The sequence below is a fragment of the Trichosurus vulpecula genome, chromosome 9, assembly GCF_011100635.1.
Source record: "Trichosurus vulpecula isolate mTriVul1 chromosome 9, mTriVul1.pri, whole genome shotgun sequence".
In the NCBI taxonomy this organism is placed as follows: domain Eukaryota; kingdom Metazoa; phylum Chordata; class Mammalia; order Diprotodontia; family Phalangeridae; genus Trichosurus; species Trichosurus vulpecula.
In genome coordinates this window covers 47,266,210-47,285,212 of record NC_050581.1, presented here as the reverse complement: position 1 = coordinate 47,285,212, position 19,003 = coordinate 47,266,210, and the positions used below count along the sequence as shown (strand labels likewise).

The following is a 19,003-nucleotide window of genomic DNA, read 5'->3' as shown; positions in this document are numbered from 1 at the left end:
TTCTTACATATGGCACTCCATTGTCCATCTCCATACCTTTGTACTGGCTATGCCCCATGACTGAACTTACTCTCTCTTCACTTCTACCTCAAAAAAACATCTTACATCCTGCAGACTTGGTTCAAGCACCACCTTCTACATAAAGATTTTCCTCATTCCCACCATCACCACCACCACCACCTACACCCACAAAACTGCAAGTGCACTCCCTGTCTGAGCCACATTGTATTTATTTTGCATTTATTCTGTATTTATATAGTTCCTCTCTTCTCATTTTTTTGTATTTGTATAGTATCTATTTTTCCCTAGTTACATGTATGTAAGAACAGTTTTTAACATTTGTTTTTAAAACTTTGAGTTCCAAATTCTCTCCCTCCTTCCCCACCCCCAACCCCACTGAAAACGCAAGCAATTATATATAGGTTATATATTTGTAGTCATACAAAACATCCATAATAGTCATGTTGTGAAAGAAAATATAGACCAAAAAAGCTCAAGATAAAGTTTAAAAAACTATGCTTCAATCTGTATTTAGACACCATCAGTTCTTTCTCTGGGGATAGATAGCATTTTCATCCTAAGTCCTTACGAGTGGTCATGGATAGTTGTATTGTTGAGAATAGCTAAGTCATTCACAGCTGATCATCTTATAATGTTGTTGTTACTTTGTACCCAGTACATTTCACTTTGCTTCAACCTATAAGTCTTTCTAGGTTTTTCTGAGAGCATACTGCTCATCATTTCTTATAGTACAATAGTATTATAATCATAATTACATACCATCACAATTACATACCAATTTGTTCAACCATTCCCCAATCGATGTGCAGCCCCTCAATTTCTAATTCTTTACCCTCAGAAAAGAGTTGCTATAAATATTTTTGTACACATAGTTCCTTTTCCTTTTTGATTTTTATCTCTTTTGGGATATAGACCCAGTAATAGTATTGCTAGGTCAAAGGGTATGATGTTTTTATAGACCTTTGGGGCATAGTTCCAAATTGCTCTATAGAATGGTTTAATCAGTACCCAAATCCGCCAACAGTACATTAATGTCTCATTTTTCCCACATCCCCTCCAATATTTGTCATTTCCCTTTTCTGTCCTATTAGTCAATCTAATAGGTATGAGGTAGTACCTCAGAATTGTTTTAATTTGCATTTCTCCAATCGATAGTGAGTTAGAATATTTTTTCATATGGCTATAGATAGCTTTAATTACTTCATCTGAAAACTGATTATATCTTTTGATCATTTATCAGTTGGGGAATGGCTCTTATTTTTATAAATTTGACACAGTTTTCTATATGTTGGAGAAATGAGGCTTCAATTCTTTTTTCACAGTTACTATTGGTAACTGTATTTACCTCTATCCTATTCCCCCTACCCCTATTTATTCTATCTCTCCTTTCACCCTGTCCCTTCTCAAAACTGTTTTGCTTCTGACTACCTCTTCCCCCAATCTGCCCTCCCTCTTATCACCCCTTCCCCTTCTTTTGTCCCCTTCCCCTTCTACTTTCCTGTAGGGTAAGACAGATTTCTATACCGCATTACATGTATATCTTATTTGCTCTTGGAGCCAATTCTGATGAGAGTAACATTCACTCACTCCTTCTCACCTCCCCCTCCATTGTAAAAGCTTTTTCTTGTCTCTTTTGTGTGAGATAATTTACCCCATTTTACCTCTCCCTTTCTCTTTCTCCCAGTATATTCCTCTCTCATACCTTAATTTTAATTTTTAGATATCATCCTCCTCTTCTCTCATTTCAAACCTTTTCTGACTTCTAGTCCCATCACTCAACTGAAATTGCTCTCTCCAAAGTTACCAGTGATGTCTTCATTGCCAAATCCAATGGCTTTTTCACAATCCTCTTCCTTTTTTTACCTCTCTGTAATATGGCACTGTTGACCACTCCATTCTCCTGGATATTTTCACCTCGCTAGGTTTCATGACACTGTTCCTCTCTTTGTTCTCTTCCTAACTAACTGATTTATTCTCAGTCTTTTTTGCTGGACTCATTTCACAGCCTCTAACTGTGGGCATACCCTAAGATACTATCCTGGAGCCTATTTTTTTGGTCTATATACTCTATCACTTGGTGACCTCATCAGTTCACATGGGGTTAATTATCTTTACGAATATGATTCACAGATCTACCTATCCATGATAAGCCTCTTTCTTGAGCTCTAAGTATGCATCACAAACTGCCTGTTGTACATCTTGACCTGGATGTTCCATAGGTATCTCATACTCGATATATCCAAAATATAATTCATTTTGTTCTCCTAACCCCACCCCACTCCCAAACTTCCCTGTTTCAGTCAAGGGCATGACAATCCTTCCAGTTACCCAGGTCCACAACTTTAGTGTCATCCTCAATGACTCACTTTCACAGATCCCATATATCCAGTAAGTTGCCAAATCCTGCAATTACTACCTCCACAACATCTCCCCTCTCTTTCTCCTTCCTTTCTATTTATCTTTTCCTCTCTCCTTATACAATCATTACCCAGTTTCAGGGCCTATTCATCTCTTGCCTGTTTTCTAAGTGGTCTCCTTCCTGCAAATCTCTTCCCACTCTAATCTATCGTCCATACATACCTACCAAAGTGATTTTCCTAAAACACAGATCTAGCCATGTCATTCCCCTATTTAATAAACTCCAAGGCTTCCTATTATCTGTAAGCTCTAATATAAAATTCCTGGTTTGGCATTCACAACCTGTACCCATCCTACCTTTCCAGCCTTATTATACAATACTAGCCTTCACACAAACTATGCTCCAGCAAAACTTGCCTTTTTATGGCTCTTACACATGGTGCTAAATTTCTTATCTTCATGCCTTTGGACTGGCTATCCTCATACCTGGAAGGCATTCCCTTCATCTCCATTTCTCAGAATCCCTAGTTCCCTTCAAGGCTCAGCCCAAATGCCACCTTTTATTTGAAGTCTTTCCTGATCCCAGATGCTAGTGCCTCCCCCACCCCTATTACTTAGTTTCTGTTTTGCAAACATACCTATATTTATATGTGTTGTCTCACTTCACCAGACTGTAAGCCTCCTAAGAACAAGAAGTGCTTCATTTTCATCTTGTATACCCAGTATATGGCATATAGTAGGTATTTGATAAATGTTTGTTGATTGACTGATGTCAAGAGATGAAAGAAAAGGATTTGACCATTCATGGCAGCAAATGAGATAAGATCCTTGCCTTTCTATCAAATGAACTGTCCTCCAAGGGTGCTAAAGTACCACAAATTGGCTATGGGGCTTACCTGTATGTCCTACTTAAAGCTCATGTTTCAATTAAAATTTAGTACCTCTCCCCCATAACTTACTGTCCCTTCCAACTTCATAACTCCTGTCAGATCCTTATATTTGAAACTTTGGTTTTACTCTTGACTTTCACCTCCCTCTAACCCTTGATATTCCTTTATCAAGTCCTATTGTTTCAAGCTTTATAAGCCTCCTTCAAACCAATTCCCACTACCACACTACTAGGGACAGTCAGAACCACCAGCCCGGATCATTTTAAAAGCCTCCTGACAAATCTTCATACAGTTTTTTTCAGTCCTCTATACCAGTGGTTTTCAAAGTGCCTGGCACACAACAGGAACAGTATGCAGAAGCTGAAGTTAAAAGGCCTACTAAAATACCTGCTTTCTAGAGAAATAAAAATTTTGCTAGAAATTAAAGTCAAGCTCCTGTCAGTTTGAAAACTTTTCTCTTTATTAGAAAATCATGACATTTGTACTTCACCAGTTCTTTAATATAACTCCTATTCTTCATCATCACATCTGACAGTTCTTTCAATACTTAACAATATAATTCATCAGGGCCAGTATCTTGAATTCATCAAGGGGAGCCAGGCACTCCCTTATTGTTTCCTTGCTAATTTTGTCTATCAACTTCCTATTGACCATATTGTTTTGTCTTTCCCTCCAAAGATCATTCTCCTTGGTAAAGGAAAAAGGGATAGGAACCGGACTTGTGATTTCACTGGTATAAGGAACTCTTGGATGAAGAAACTCGTCTATCAATGCAAGTTCGCACCTTCTCTGCAACTTTTGTCTTAAAGACTAAATGTATCCTTAATAAAGAACTAAAATGACTAAAAATGTTCAAACCCTGGGTTTTGCTGATGTTTTTCCTCCTCGTCCTTTTTTTTTTTTTTTTGGAAAGATAGGAATACTTCTCTGGGCAGGGAGAGGGGAATGGATATAGGAGAAATCTAGGCAATATAAAAATAAAAAATATTTTAAAATCTTTTAAAAAATAATTCCAACATTTAACTTAATAATCTTGTACTTAAAATACTAATAACATTTACAAATAATCTGATGGATGTTGGTGTAATTCCCTGTGACTGGAGGAGGTTAGGATGGTGGATTACTTGAATTTAGGAGTTCTGAGCTTCAGAAGAACTAAAGCCAATTGGGTGTCCACAATAACTCTGGCACTAACATGGCAGAGGAAGGGGTGGGGGGGCACAACACACACACCTGGCTGCCTGAGGGGCAAAGCAGCTGAAGTCAGAAAAATGGATCAGGATGCTTTCATACCATAACATTGGGATCAAGCCTGACTAAACTTTCAGCCTGGGTGAGATAAAGGACCCACTCTCCCAAATAAAGAGAAATGTTCTCTCTGGGTGCAAGCGGGAGTATAATATTCCTCCCCCCACCTTTTTTTTTTTGCATTATGGCTAATATGGAAAATGTTTTGCATGATTTCACATACAGAATTAATTGATTTCATTTTGCTTGCCTTGCCTTCTCAGTGGGTGGGGGAGGGGTGGGAAGAAGAGAATTTGGAACTCAATTTAAAAAGAAAAGAATGCTAAAAATTAAAAATAAATTTTCCTTAAAAACTTTTAAAAGACAATATCAGTCAAATGAGAGGTGTTCTGATGAGATATATGCTGGCTTCAGGGAGAAGGGGAAAAATTATAACATAAATACAATTCTTCTAAAAAAAAAATCCTAACCAGAAACAGGGAATTAGGCTAAAAAAGACAAAAAAATAAGGAAATTAGGAAGTCAGTCTGGGAACTGAATTTACACTAGTCAAAGGTACAGGTCCTTCATCCTAGTTACTTTTGTCAAGTCTCCCTCCACATTCTGCTCTTCTGCTCTTAGTCCCAATTCTCCTGCAGCTCCTACCCTAAAACACAGAAACCAGACGCAGTAAACTAGAGCAGAGGGAGTCTGAATTCCCATTGTCTTGAAGGTAGGAAAGGTAATTCCTATGGAAAATGTTGGGGAAGTATGATTCTGCTATCCTAAAATGGAGCTCTAGATACTTTTTCCCTATTACATCACAGCTATATACAAAAAGATACTACAATGTTTTATAGACTACAATGATACTACAGTGTTTTCTAATAATATCAGAGTCCTTTACTTAAGGTACATTCTGGGTTAAATAAGTTTATTGTATTGGTCTGAACACCAACTTAACTTTTCCTAAAATTCAGTTCATATAAAACCAGAGTGCAATCTATAATGTTATTCTTCCATTTTTATCTATGTATTTTTCTTCTTTCATAGAGATCTCATTTCAGGGATGCAGTCTATCTAAAGGACAATATAGTACTTAATTATGATATGAATATCCCCTTACTTCATTATGAACTACATGGCAGGGATTTTGTTTCATTTAATCTTTGCATCTCCTAATCCCCTCCCTAGTCCCATAGTTCTGTACAAAGTAAGTACTTAACAAACATCTGTTGAGTTGACCTAAAATGATTTAATGATATATAAACAAATTTACATGAAGATCTTTAAATAAATAGGATACCAATTATATCAATGTATTAGACTACTACCACATTTAAAGAACAGACTAATAAATTCAGAGAAACACAGAAAGGCTCATATGAAGTGACACAAAGAGAAGAAAGCAGAGCCAAATAAACAATATATGTTTATTAAACTGCAACCACAGGAGGAAAAAAAAAACAGAAACCAAGAGAAACATTTAAATGTCAAAAACCAATAAAGCACACAGGAGAGGCACAGTATCCAGCGAGAAAAAGGAACAGGTTTTTGCAGGGTAGAGAGGGAAAGATGTTCCACAGCCTTCACAAAAAGTCAACGTGAAAAGGCAACAAAATGCTGGTCAAATACAATAGTCAATATTGATCCTAATTGCCAAAGTTAAAGGATACGTCTCTCCGCTCAGTTAATAATCATTCATCCATTTTTTCGAAGAAAGCACTTTATGAAGGCACTCATTTAGGTCAAGAGTGTTTGTTGTGCAAAACAATTATCAATAAATATTATTTATTTAGGAATTAACTTCATTAGGGGCAGAGAGGCAACATCCTAGGGAGGTGACAGTGGTAGTAAAGGCCCAACATTCAGAAGAGATAAGAAAGTCTAAACAAAAAATAACTCTACATTCTCTTCAATCATCCCAACACTGAGAAATCAGTTCACCGCTAAAGCAAACCTGAAGCCTAAAAGAAAAGGCTCCCACAAAATAGAATAATTCATTTAATAACAAGCCAATGGATTTTCACAGAAAATGTTCAACCAAATCTGGAAATTTTACCTCTTATAGACAGTCCACTTCATTAGGGAAAAAAAAATCATAACTCAGGTGAGTAGAGAAGAAATTAGAGGAAGAATTAATGGGATCTCAACAAAAATTTTTCTTTAAAAGAAAAAAGCATCTTTTAAAATTTCAACCTCCTATAGGCACTACTGGTTTATAGATGATTAAGGCCTATTGAATCATTTATATTTACAACAATTTTTTAATTAATCAGGAAATTTTTATATTATGGTTTTCTGTTCTCTTTTTACAGTATTACTGCTTCTTATGTCAGTCATGCAAGTATTTAATAAGCCCATACTAGATACAAAAAAATGCAATAGATACTGGAAGCACATACTAAAAGAGACAAAAATAACTCCTTCACAAGTAACTATAAACAAACACAAAGCAGTATAGTAGAAAGGAATGAGGACTGCACGTAGAGTCAAGAAACATTAATTCATATTACAGCTCTGACTCCCTATGCGATGGAACTGTGAAGTGATACAACCATTTTGGAAAGCAATTTGGAATTATGCAAATAAAGTGACTAAAATATCCATACCCTTTGAAGCAAAGACTTCATTTTTGGGCTTATGCCCCGAGGAAGCCATCAATAAGAAAAAAAAATGCCTCTATATATTTCAAAATGTTTTAAGCATCACTTTTTGTGATACCTAAGAATTGGAAATAAAGTAGATGCTCATCAATTGGGGAATGGCTAAGTTAAAAAATGTGGTATATGAATGTAATGGAATATCACCAAGCTGTAAGAAATGATGTGTGTGATGAACATAGAGAAACATGGAAAGATTCATATGAACCGATGCACAGTGAAATCAGCAGATCCAGGAAAACAGTATACACAGTAATTACAACAATGTAAAGTACAGCTTCCAAAAAAAATCAAAAGTAAATGTAACAGATTATAAAGATAAAATGGAACTCAAATGAAGAGGTATAAGAGGACACCCCCAACCTACCCTTTGGTGGAGGTGAGAGATACCCACAGGTGTTACACATTGCACATGTTTTTGGACTTTTCCAATGGATCATCAGCTGTGCTGACTTTTTTTCCTCTCTCAAAAATACTATTTATCATATGAGATGGATCTCAAGGAGGGATAAGAATGGGGGCGGGGGGGGGGTGACACATAGGATACTATTTAACAAAAAGAAAGTATCAATAAAAACTTTTTTAAAAAAGCATAATAGAATAGAATGAATACTACATGTAGAGTCAAAGAACTTTGATGCAAATTCCAGCTCTAACTACTTTTGTGAGCTTACACAAATCACCTCTGCAGACCATTTTCTTTATTTAAAAAATTGCAGTCTTGTTTCTTAACACCTTCATTTCCCAACACATCCCTCCACCAAAAGTACCCCTCATGACAAGAAATAGAAAGAAAAAATAGCAAAACTGACATCACTCAAGTCCAAAAGACACGTATGATGTGTGCAACCTGCAGTCCCTCAACTTTGCAAAGAAGGGAGGGAGGAGCATTCTCACACCTATTCTTCAGTGTCAAGTTTTGTGACTGCACTAACAGTGTTCAGTTTGAGTGTTTGAATATTTCTTTTTCTTTTTTTTTAATTTTAATTTATTTATTTAACATATTTAGTTTTCAGCATTGATTTTCACAATAGTTTGAATTACAAATTTTCTCCCCATTTCTACCCTCCCCCCCACTCCAAGATGGCATATATTCTGGTTGCCCTGTTCCCCAGTCAGCCCTCCCCTCTATCACCCCCCTCCCCTCTCATCCCCTTTTCCCTTCCTTTCTTGTAGGGCAAGATAAACTTCTACGCCCCATTGCCTGTGTATCTTATTTTTTAGTTGCATGCAAAAACTTTTTTTGTTGTTGTTTTTGAACATCTGTTTTTAAAACTTTGAGTTCCAAATTCTCTCCCCTCTTCCCTTCCCACCCACCCTCCCTAAGAAGTCAAGCAATTCAACCTAGGCCACATGTGTATCATTATGTATAACCCTTCTACACTACTCATGTTGTGAAAGACTAACTTCATTTTGCTCCTTCCCAACCCATCCCACTTTATTGAATTTTCTCCCTTGACCCTGTCCCCTTTCCAAAGTGTTTGTTTTGATTACCTCCACCCCACCCCCATCTGCCCTCCCCTCCTTCATCTCCCCCCTTTTATTTTTTTTTATCTTCCTCCCTCTTCTTTCCTGTGGGGTAAGATACCCAATTGAGTATGCATGGTATTCCCTCCTCAGGCCAAATCTGATGAGAGCAAGGTTCACTCATTCCCCCCCTCACCCGCCCTCTCCCCTCCTCCCACAGAACTGCTTCCTCTTGCCACCTATATGCGAGATAATCCATCCCATTCTATCTCTCCCTATCTCCCTCTCTCAGTATGTTGCTCTCTCATCCCTTAATTTCATTTTATTTCTTTTAGATATCTTCCCTTCATCTTCAACTCACCCTGTGTCTGCTCTCTCTCTTTTGCATATATATATATACACACACACACACACACACACATACATATACACATATATACATACATACATACACATACACATAGATATATACATACATATGCATTCACTTATATATATACATAAACATATATATATGCATATTCCCTTCAGCTACCCTAATACTGAGGTCTCATGAATCATACATGTCATCTTTCCATGTAGGAATGTAAACAAAACAGTTCAACTTTAGTAAGTCCCTTGCAATTTCTGTTTCTTGATTACCTTTTCATGCTTCTCTTGATCCTTGTGTTTGAAAGTCAAATTTTCTATTCAGCTCTGGTCTTTTCACTGAGAAAGCTTGAAAGTCCTCTATTTTATTGAAAGTCCATATTTTGCCTTGGAGCATGATACTCAGTTTTGCTGGGTAGGTGATTCTTGGTTTTAATCCTAGCTCCATTGACCTCCAGAATATCGCATTCCAAGCCCTTTGATCTCTTAATGTAGAAGCTGCCAGATCTTGGATTATTCTGATTGTGTTTCCACAATACTCAAATTATTTCTTTCTGGCTGCTTGCAGTATTTTCTCCTTGATCTGGGAGCTCTGGAATTTGGCGACAATATTCCTAGGAGATTTCTTTTGGGGATCTATTTGAGGAGGCGATCGATGGATTCTTTCAATTTCTATTTTGCCTTGTGGCTCTAGAATATCAGGGCAGTTCTCCTTGATAATTTCTTGAAAGATGGTATCTAGGCTCTTTTTTTGATCATGGCTTTCAGGTAGTCCAATAATTTTTAAATTATCTCTCCTGGATCTATTTTCCAGGTCAGTGGTTTTTCCAATGACATATTTCACATTGTCTTCCATTTTTTCATTCCTTTGGTTCTGTTTTATAATATCCTGATTTCTCATCAAGTCACTAGTTTCCACTTGCTCCAATCTAATTTTTAAAGTAGCATTTTCTTCAGTGGTCTTTTGGACTTCCTTTTCCATTTGGCTAATTCTGCCTTTCAAGGCATTCTTCTCCTCATTGGCTTTTTGGAGCTCTTTTGCCATTTGAGTTAGTCTGTTTTTTAAGGTGTTGTTTTCTTCAGTGTATTTTTCAGTATTTTTTTTGGGTCTCCTTTAGCAAGTCATTGACTTGTTTTTCATGGTTTTCTCGCATCCTTCTCATTTCTCTTCCCAATTTTTCCTCTACTTCTCTAACTTGCTTTTCCAAATCCTTTTTGAGCTCTTCCATGGCCTGGGACCAGTTCATGTTTTTCTGGGAGGCTTTTGGTGTAGGCTCTATGACTTTGTTGTCTTCTTTAGGCTGTATGTTTTGGTCTTCTTTGTCACTAAAGAAAGAATCCAAAGTCTGAGACTGAATCTGGGTGTGCTTTCGCTGCCTGGCCATATTCCCAACCAACTAACTTGACCCTTGAGTTTTCCAGTGGGGTATGACTGCTTGTAGACTAAAGAGTTCTATGTTCCACATTTGGGGGGGAGGTGCCAGCTCTGTCACACCAGCACTCCTCCTTCCCCAAGAACCCCCAGCCCGGGCTGGGCTTAGATCTTTAGCAGGCTGTGCACTCCTGCTCTGATCCCCCACTTAATTCCTCCCACCAGGTGGGCCTGGGGCCAGAAGCAGAGCAACTGTAGCTGCCCCACCTCCGCTGCCCCTGGGGCTGGAAGCCGAACTGCAAACTCCTTCCACTCCCGCAGCTTTTCCCACTAACCTTCTCCGCAGTCTTTGGTGTTTGTGGGTTGAACAGTCTGGTAACTGCCGCAGCTCACATATTCAGGGCACTAGGGGCCCCATCCGCCCAACTCCAAGTTTGGTTGTTCCATGGCGCTCAGGCTGGGCTCTGCTCCACTCCGTTCCCAGCTCCCAGCTCCATGTGGGATAGACCTCACCCAGAGGCCATCCAGGCTGTCCTGGGCTGGAGCCCTGCTTCCCTCTGCTGTTCTGTGGGTTCTGCCATTCTAGAATTGGTTCAGAGCCATTTTTTATAGGTTTTTGGAGGGACTCGGTACGGAGCTCACACTAGTCCCTGCTTACCAGCCGCCATCTTGGCTCCACCCCCTTGAATTTTTCTTGTTCTATTTCCATTAGTGGAGTCATGTACATTGCTTTCCTGGTTCTGCTTACTTCATTTTGCTTCAGTTTATATATCTATCTCTCCATGTCTCCTTGTCAGGTTTTGTTTTGGAGATTTTTTTTCATTTTTAAAATAAAAGGAGTTTGATTAGATGACTGTAGAGGTTCAACCCAGCTCTATGTCTGCAGTTTATTAGTATAGTACTTACAGGAGTTGGAGAGGACAGGAGGAGATGGGGAGGGAAGGGGAGTAGTAGTAAGACAAGCATGGCAGGGTTGATCAGAAAAAATTTCCTGAATTGAAGGAAAGGCAAAGGGCAGAATATTTTATGCATGGAATAGTTGGGTTGTACAAAAGCTGAGAAACCTAAGAAATAAGGCCCAGACTCCCCCACTGTCCCCCCAAAAAATGAGGTTAACTAATGATATTGGGATCAGACCTATAGCGAGACAAAGTTTGAAGGCAATAATTATAAGTTTGTACTTGAGTCAGAGAACAATGGGAAGACACTGAAGTCTTGCAGTAATGAATCTCATCCATCCCCAATAGAAGCAAACAAATGTCAAATACAGAGTCACCTAGATGAAATAGCAATAATTTAAATGCTTCCAACAATAACATCATTTCTGGCTTGGGCTGATCAGGAATGGCTTCAACAAGGTGACATTTGAGCTGAGCCTCGAAAGATAGCCAATTTCAATAAACTAGAGAAGATTGTTGGAGGCAGGAACAAAGACAGAAAAGATGGAGTAAAATACATGAAGAAAGAATAGATAGCCAAATTTGGCTGCATGGAAAGTTCAGATGGCATGGTGGTAGGAAGTGAAGGCTGAAAACGTAGGCAGTGAAGAGTTGTAGAGAGACTTAAATTTCAGACTAAACAATAGGGGCATTACCCTATAAGCAACAAATACCATTCTCTATACCAAACAGCATTACAGATTAAAAGATGGAAAGGATCTAAAAGATCATCTACCTTAGACCTCTCATTTCACAGATGAAGAAACTAAGGCCCAGAGAAATTAAGTGACTTGCCCAAGGTCATACAGGTATTAAAGTGGTAGAGTTAAAAATCTGAACATAGGTCATCTGCCTCCAAATCAGTGATCTTTCCACTACACTATCTGCAGAGCAGGAGTCAATATGAGACCCTGTCTTCCCCCGATCCCATCCAGGAAAGTTTAATCAAGAAACACAAAAGTATCTCATAACCAAAATATAAAAGTCTTACTTAAAAAGTAACCCAGAACAGCTTCAGTATAATGATTTGGGGCAGCAAAAAAAAAAAATTTAGACTACTATTCATCCAAAAAAGGTATTCATAAGCCCCAAGTAAAAAAAGAAATAAAGCTTAATGTAAGTTTTACTTGTTCTATAAATATTTTTCTATACTTGAGCCTCAAGTTGCATATTTTAAAAATAAAAAGTGTTAAGAAAATGCAAAAAAATTCATAAGTAGCAGCACTAAGCCTTGCAACATGTTGCTAGTTTAATCTAGTAACACTTGCAAAGTACTTTTGGGACATAATGTAACCTTTAGGAGAGAAAAACTGAGAATACGAAGTAGGTATTGTAGCAACACAGTGACTTCAAACAGAACTGTTTTATTTTTGTTTGCAACAATTCAAGATACTAACGGATACTGTGTGTGATTTCTCCCCGCTTTTTTTGAGTAAGACTGTTCAGAAAAAGTGATTTGTAATCACTCAGCACAGTGGCTAGACTATGACTTCATTGGCATAGGAAGCTCCCCAAAAAGCAAATTCCCTCTACCAATGCTGATCAGCACCTACTTTACAACTTAAGTCTTAAGGCAAGGAGAGGTTAAGGGATTTGCCCAGGATCACACAGCCAGTATGCTTCAAAGGTGGGAACAGCAGATGGCTTTCTCTCTATACAATACACCATGCTTTCACAAAGATTTCAAAATGTTAAAGATGTAGTAATTTTTAAATCATTGATGAATTACTATATAACACCTTAAGTCAGATTGCAATTTTATTCCTCAAAACTCTACATTTTGGATGTTTTAATTACATCTAGGACTTAAAAAATACAACTAAAAAAGTTATTTTTCCATATAGGAAACAAAGGACACTATAATTTTCCATCATTCTCATACTAACAACCAAAAATATTTTGTAACCTTTCTTGCTTATTTCAAAAGGTACTATGAGAATAAACGTGAGTCACTTTGAACTAAGCCTACAGCATTCAATATGAGTAAAGTAAAATATGAGTAAATGTGACCACTCATTTCCTGGCTTGTTTGATTTTTCTAGACTAAAACATAATAAAACAATTTTCTTTCTGGAGAGACCGGAAAAAATAACTGAACACATTTAGAATATGATATCCTATTCTCTTTGCATACAGAAAAAAAAATCCACTGTATAAAATTCACTTGATTTGACTTTTTCAGATTAAAACATTTACCACCCTGCATTAAGAACTCCAGCCTTAAGATGATAGCTACAATTGCAGGGATAGATAGATAAATATCTCATTTTACCAATGAGAAAAATGAGGCCCTGAGAAGTTATGACTTGCCCAAGATCTCACAACCAGTGAATTAGCAGAGGCAAGGATTTGAATCCAGATTTGTTGACTCCAACCCCACTGGCCTTTCCACTAAATCCTTGATGTACACACAGACCAGTCTTAGAAAGATTTTATAAAGATGACATTTTGATGATTACATCAAATACCAGAATACTTTAATACTTTCTCAGTGAAATCCAAAACCCACTCAAAATTGTCCTAACAATCCATGTATGGAAAAAAAAATTGAACTGGACAACTTGCTCTTCTGTCATATTTTTTGCCATTTGAAATATCTTTTAAAATGTTTTGGTTGATAAAAACATACCAATATAGAAAATCAAGTTCAAGTCTAGTCTTACATATTAAGGAATGATATTTTATTTTTAAAATTTCACAGTATATTTTTGCCTATTTTACAAAATTTGGCTTAACATCTATCTTCCCTGTTTTCTGGCAAAGAAATAGAAACGGATAAGTGGGGCGGGGGGGGGGGGGAATCATATATTCAGATCATCTACAAGCTGAATGTCTTTAACTAGAGAAAGGACTTACAACACCTTAAAGTGAGAAAACAACCCTAACCACTGATCTGACTATTCAGGATGCTACTCTCAACATTAATCATAGCAGGCCTTGTTATTTCACACCAGTTAGGTTATATGTGTATCTCTTTATAAATATTGTCTTATGTGTTCCCCATGACAAACCAAATAGGAATTTGATGAACAAGGAAACTGAAGCTTAGAAAGGTTAAATAATTTGCCCAATGTCACAAAGTTAGTAAATGACAAAAGCTTCTTTAAAACTTATCTTCAATTCCACATCTAGTAATTTTACTACAGGTAACAACTTTGACATTTCCCTTGAGTAGACTTTCCAAAATATAGGACTAATTATCCATAACTGACTGCAGGTCAGGATAACTTTAGTCTTCACAATACATAAAATGTTAAAAAAAATCTAGTAGGTGATCACCCAAACCTCAAGTATGTAAGGGCAGTAGACACTAGCCCTAGAAAAGTAGATCCTAAATGAAAAGCCAGAAAGTTGCCACAAAATAACTAGCAAACAAATTACAAAGAGATAGTTCATCTTTCAGAAGCCAATTTAATTAGTCAAGTAGGATCACGCTAATGGAAATAATAAAAAAAAATTAGAGGGATAAGCCCTAAAATTCTTAAGCTTAACAAACATGATTATCACAACTCAGGGAAAATCAGAGTAAAGGCCTCAAAATCTAGGGGGATGTCACTTTTGTCCAGCTGCCCCCACGAATCTGCAGCTCTAAACACTCTTCAGCCTGGTAAAAGGAAACAGACACTAGATGTGGAGTCAGAAAAAATGCCTTCAAATCACATCTCAGTGATTTACGACTTGTGTGACACTAGGCAAACACCTTTACCTCTTTAGGCCTCAGTTTCTTCCTATGTAAAAGGAGGGGCCTGAGGGAAATGGTGACTCCCCAAGACCCTTTCCAGCTAGAAAGTGCATAATCCTGTGACATTTGGTCTATTGCAAATGACTTAATCAAAAGTGAAGAGGGAAGAAAGGAAAGGGGAAGTGAGTATGAGGTGGATCCATCCAAATGAGACAACAGGTTCTCCTGGTATGATGAAGGTGGGGTGAACCCTCACCCCTCACATGCAAAGATAGTTACTAAGTCCTGTTGAATCTTCCAGACAATTATTTCTCTCATCTATCTCCTTCCTTTCCACTTCCATGCAATCAATCCTATGTTATTCCATGGCACCTCCACTTCTTGGAATCCCTTGGCTTTGTGTGTATACTATACAGTAGGAGAGGCACACATATATGATATACATACAAACCCATATATTTATGTGTGCGTGTGGTTGTAGATATATGCTCTCCCAGCCCAAATTACCTTCCATTTGTTTTGTGTGCATTTGGTACACTTAATAATGTACATGTCATGGTTCTCCCACCTCCACAGAATGTTAACTTTGAGAGCCGATTTCCATTTTTGTCACTGTCCCCCCAGCACCAGATACAAAGGCAGCGATTGATAAATGCTTGTGGATTGCTTCTCAACTCATCTCTCAGTAACAGCCTCCTAGTATCGGGGTCCACCTGACTCCAACCCCTTCCCTTTGCAATCCATCCTTCATAGCAGGTAGGTATGCACTGCTCACAAGTCTCCTCTCCCTTTCTTCAAGATGCAGCTGGACTACTTCCTCCACCTCCAGGCCCCGCAAAAAAAGGGACTTCCAATTTGTTTATCCTGTACCTATCTTGTTTACACATTGTGGTCCTCATGTGGCTCCTCGACCCCGCCCCTCCCCCCCACCCCTACTGTGGGCTCCCTGAGGACCCAGCGGTGCTTTTCGCCTTTCTTTATATCCCTAAGGACTTTGCACAGTGCCAGGCACGTAGTAAGCGCTTTTAAATGCTGGTTAACTTGACTTAAACTTTGTTTCTCGCTCTTCCCAATTTCCCACGGCCCCCTCTCCTTTACATTCCAAGCCAGTCACACTCTTTCCCGGGACATATACAGATGTGGGCACAAGCCACCACCCCCCCATACATACACACACACACACACACACTGAAATCGAAAGCTGCTTAGGGAGCAGGGCCGGAGACGCCTCTCTTTGTAATCCCCCACCCCACCCCACCCCCCAGCCTAGCCCGCAGCAGGCATTTAATAAATATGAAAGGGAGCCTCGGGTCGCCGGCTCTCGGATCCCACCCCAGCTCCAGAATGGGGCTGGGGGAGGGGCGCAGACGGGGAAGGGGGCGGCGGTTAACGGCTGCCAGCGGGCGCGCGCCGGCGGGAGCGGGGGAGCTTCTGGGGGTGGGGTGGGACGGAGGCGGGTGAGGGGGTCTGGAATCGCAGCCCAGGGGAGGACGGCAGACGGCGGCCCCGGCCTAAAAGGCGCGGTGGGGGTGGAGGTCCCTGTAGTGAGAGGGGTTGCTGAGAAGGGGTCTAGGCCGCCCCCGCCCCCTCCGCTTCTCCCCAACCCTAAGAGCAGCAGCTGGGGTGTGGTACCTGCTACTTTCGAACGGGCCGGTCCAGGGATGGAGCCGGAGACCGAGACGGGGAGGGATCGGGCGTAGCGCTGCAGGACGCCTAGGTGTCTTCTCTCGCGGCTCCCACCCCAACGGCGGCGGCGGCGGCGGCGGCGGCGACTACGACTCCTCTCCTTCGACTTCCCTGCCAAGACGCCCTCTGGCGGCAGGAGGCCGCTTCCCGCCAACCGAGACGCCACCTCATTGGCTAAAGGGACGACGACTGGAACCGAGGGAACTACCCGGCCCTGGAGAGGCGCCGCCGCCATGTTGTGGTCTCTGGCCCCACGTACGCGGGCGCGCTGGGGCCTGACCGAGATGGGCCAGGCCCGTGGGGAAAGCCTGGCCCTTTCTCACCTCCCGCTCCCCATCTCCAGCCACTTCGACCACCGCTTGCATTTAAGGCCTGTGCTCCCGCTGGGCGAGACAGGGTGTCGGGGAAGGGGGAGGGGAGAAGACCCGGATACACAAATAACCTGTAACACAGAGTAATGCTGGATGAGGGGTTAAGAGACGTGCCAACCGCGGCTGCCCGAGGTCCCAGGGCGAGTATTGGAAAACGGGTTAAGATTTTCAATCGGAAGACACCCGGGGGCAAATCGGAAATCTACCACGTACTGGCTATGTAAGCCACCGGTTCTTTCCTTGTAACCACAGCCATTCATTCATTCAACCCGGCACGTAGTGGGACCTAAATATTTGTCATTCGATTGATTGAACCAACATCGACTAAATGCCTACTGGGTGCAAGGCAAGCTGGTAGGCCCTGGGAATACAAAGACAGAAAGAGAAGGAAAAAAAAGAAACAGTTTATGCCCCAAAAGGAGTTCGTACTTGTTAGGAGGGTTTAGAAGTACACAGATGCGCAACATATGTATACAGAGTAGATACAAAGTAATCCCTAGTCTGTGGGAGGCGGCACCTGACCTGAGTTGGTTAGGGGTAGAATGCCAAGAGGCCAGGAATGAGGAAGGGAATGTCGGCATGGGGGATGGATGCCCCGTGCAAGAGGAGGTGATGTTTTCAAGTTGCAGCCAGTAGGCACTAGGTTAGTTTGGCTGGAAAGTAGTGTGAATGAAAGGGTATAATAACAAATAAGTGTGAAAAAGTTCGGGGAAGCCAGATTTCACGGGGCTTTAACTGATAGGCTGAGGAGTCTATATTTTGTCTTAGAGGAAACAGGGGGCCACCAAAGAGTTTTGAAGAGGACTATCAGGTAGGAATATGGAGGACTTTTTTCTGGGGAGATGCAGTTAGCAGGCTATTGTAATAGCCAGGGCAAGAGGTTAAAGAGGGTGCGGACTCTTATGGTGGCTCTCTGGGTGGAGAGGAGTAATCCATAGGAAAACCATAAAATGGGTGTGAGAATACCTTAAAGTGAAGCTGTGATGACCAAATGATTATTGTAAATGCTGAATACTTTGCACACCTTAAAGGACTATATAAAGGTAGATACTTAAGAGATAAGAGAATATAATGCCTCAGGCTTTATATATCTATCTAGCCCAAACCTAAATCTACTTCACATACCATTCTAGTATTCAGCCAGATAACCAGGACCTGTGGACATACAGCCTTTTGCCATGCCACAATGACCATATTCCTTTCTACCTCCATTTTACTGTAGAAAGAGCAGTGAAATCATTGCTACTAGGGACAGTCTACTGCCCTTTGGCTCAAAAATCTCTTTGGGTTCCAATCCCCTACATGTGTATCCTCCTATTGGGTTGCAAGCTCCCATAGGAAGGGGGCTATCTCAGTTTTGTATTTGTATCCTCAAAATTTAGCACAATGCTTATTCATAGGGACCAGGTTGATCAAAAAGTAAAGTCTGGGATGTATAGTTCCCAAGGTGGTTACTGGGCATATTCCTTTATGACAGAAGGTATATGTTGGTATATAAGTGTGCGTGTGTGTATAGTTTGTGTGTATCAAAATATTATTGCTCTATATGAAACTATGGAATCCATAGAAATCTGTATAAAGTGATAGGGGTGGGTGGGTGAAGAAAGCAGAACCAAGATGAAATATAGATAACAATCATAATATACAAAGGGGAAAGCTAAAAATCTTCAGAATCAGAATAATGGAATAGTCAGTTTTGACTTCAGAGGACTGATGGTGAACTATATCCCTCCTTTAGTAGAGTAGTAAAAGACTACAGACACTAAATGAAGCATACATGATCAATTTTTCAGTTTATAAAAGGTTTTATTGAAGGGATTTTCAGAACATGACAGCAATTTTTTTCTAATGGAAAGGTATTTGTCTACAAGATCAAAGGTTTAGAGCTGAAAAATACCTAGTCTAACCCCTTCATTTTAAAATCTGTTCTTTTCTATTAAGCATTTTCTCTCTCTCATT

The 19,003-nt window shown here is 39.9% G+C and overlaps 1 protein-coding gene across 1 annotated transcript in view; it reads right to left on the bottom strand.

Annotated features, from left to right (window-relative positions):
• The window catches only part of ZC3H7A (zinc finger CCCH-type containing 7A), a 58,495-nt gene extending 41,732 nt beyond the window's left edge, over nucleotides 1-16,763 (bottom strand). The window contains exon 1 of the mRNA XM_036738456.1: nucleotides 16,620-16,763. The gene's annotated coding sequence lies outside the window, so the exon portion shown is untranslated. The remainder of the gene's footprint in view (nucleotides 1-16,619) is intronic.
• Nucleotides 16,764-19,003: the final 2,240 nt, after the last annotated feature.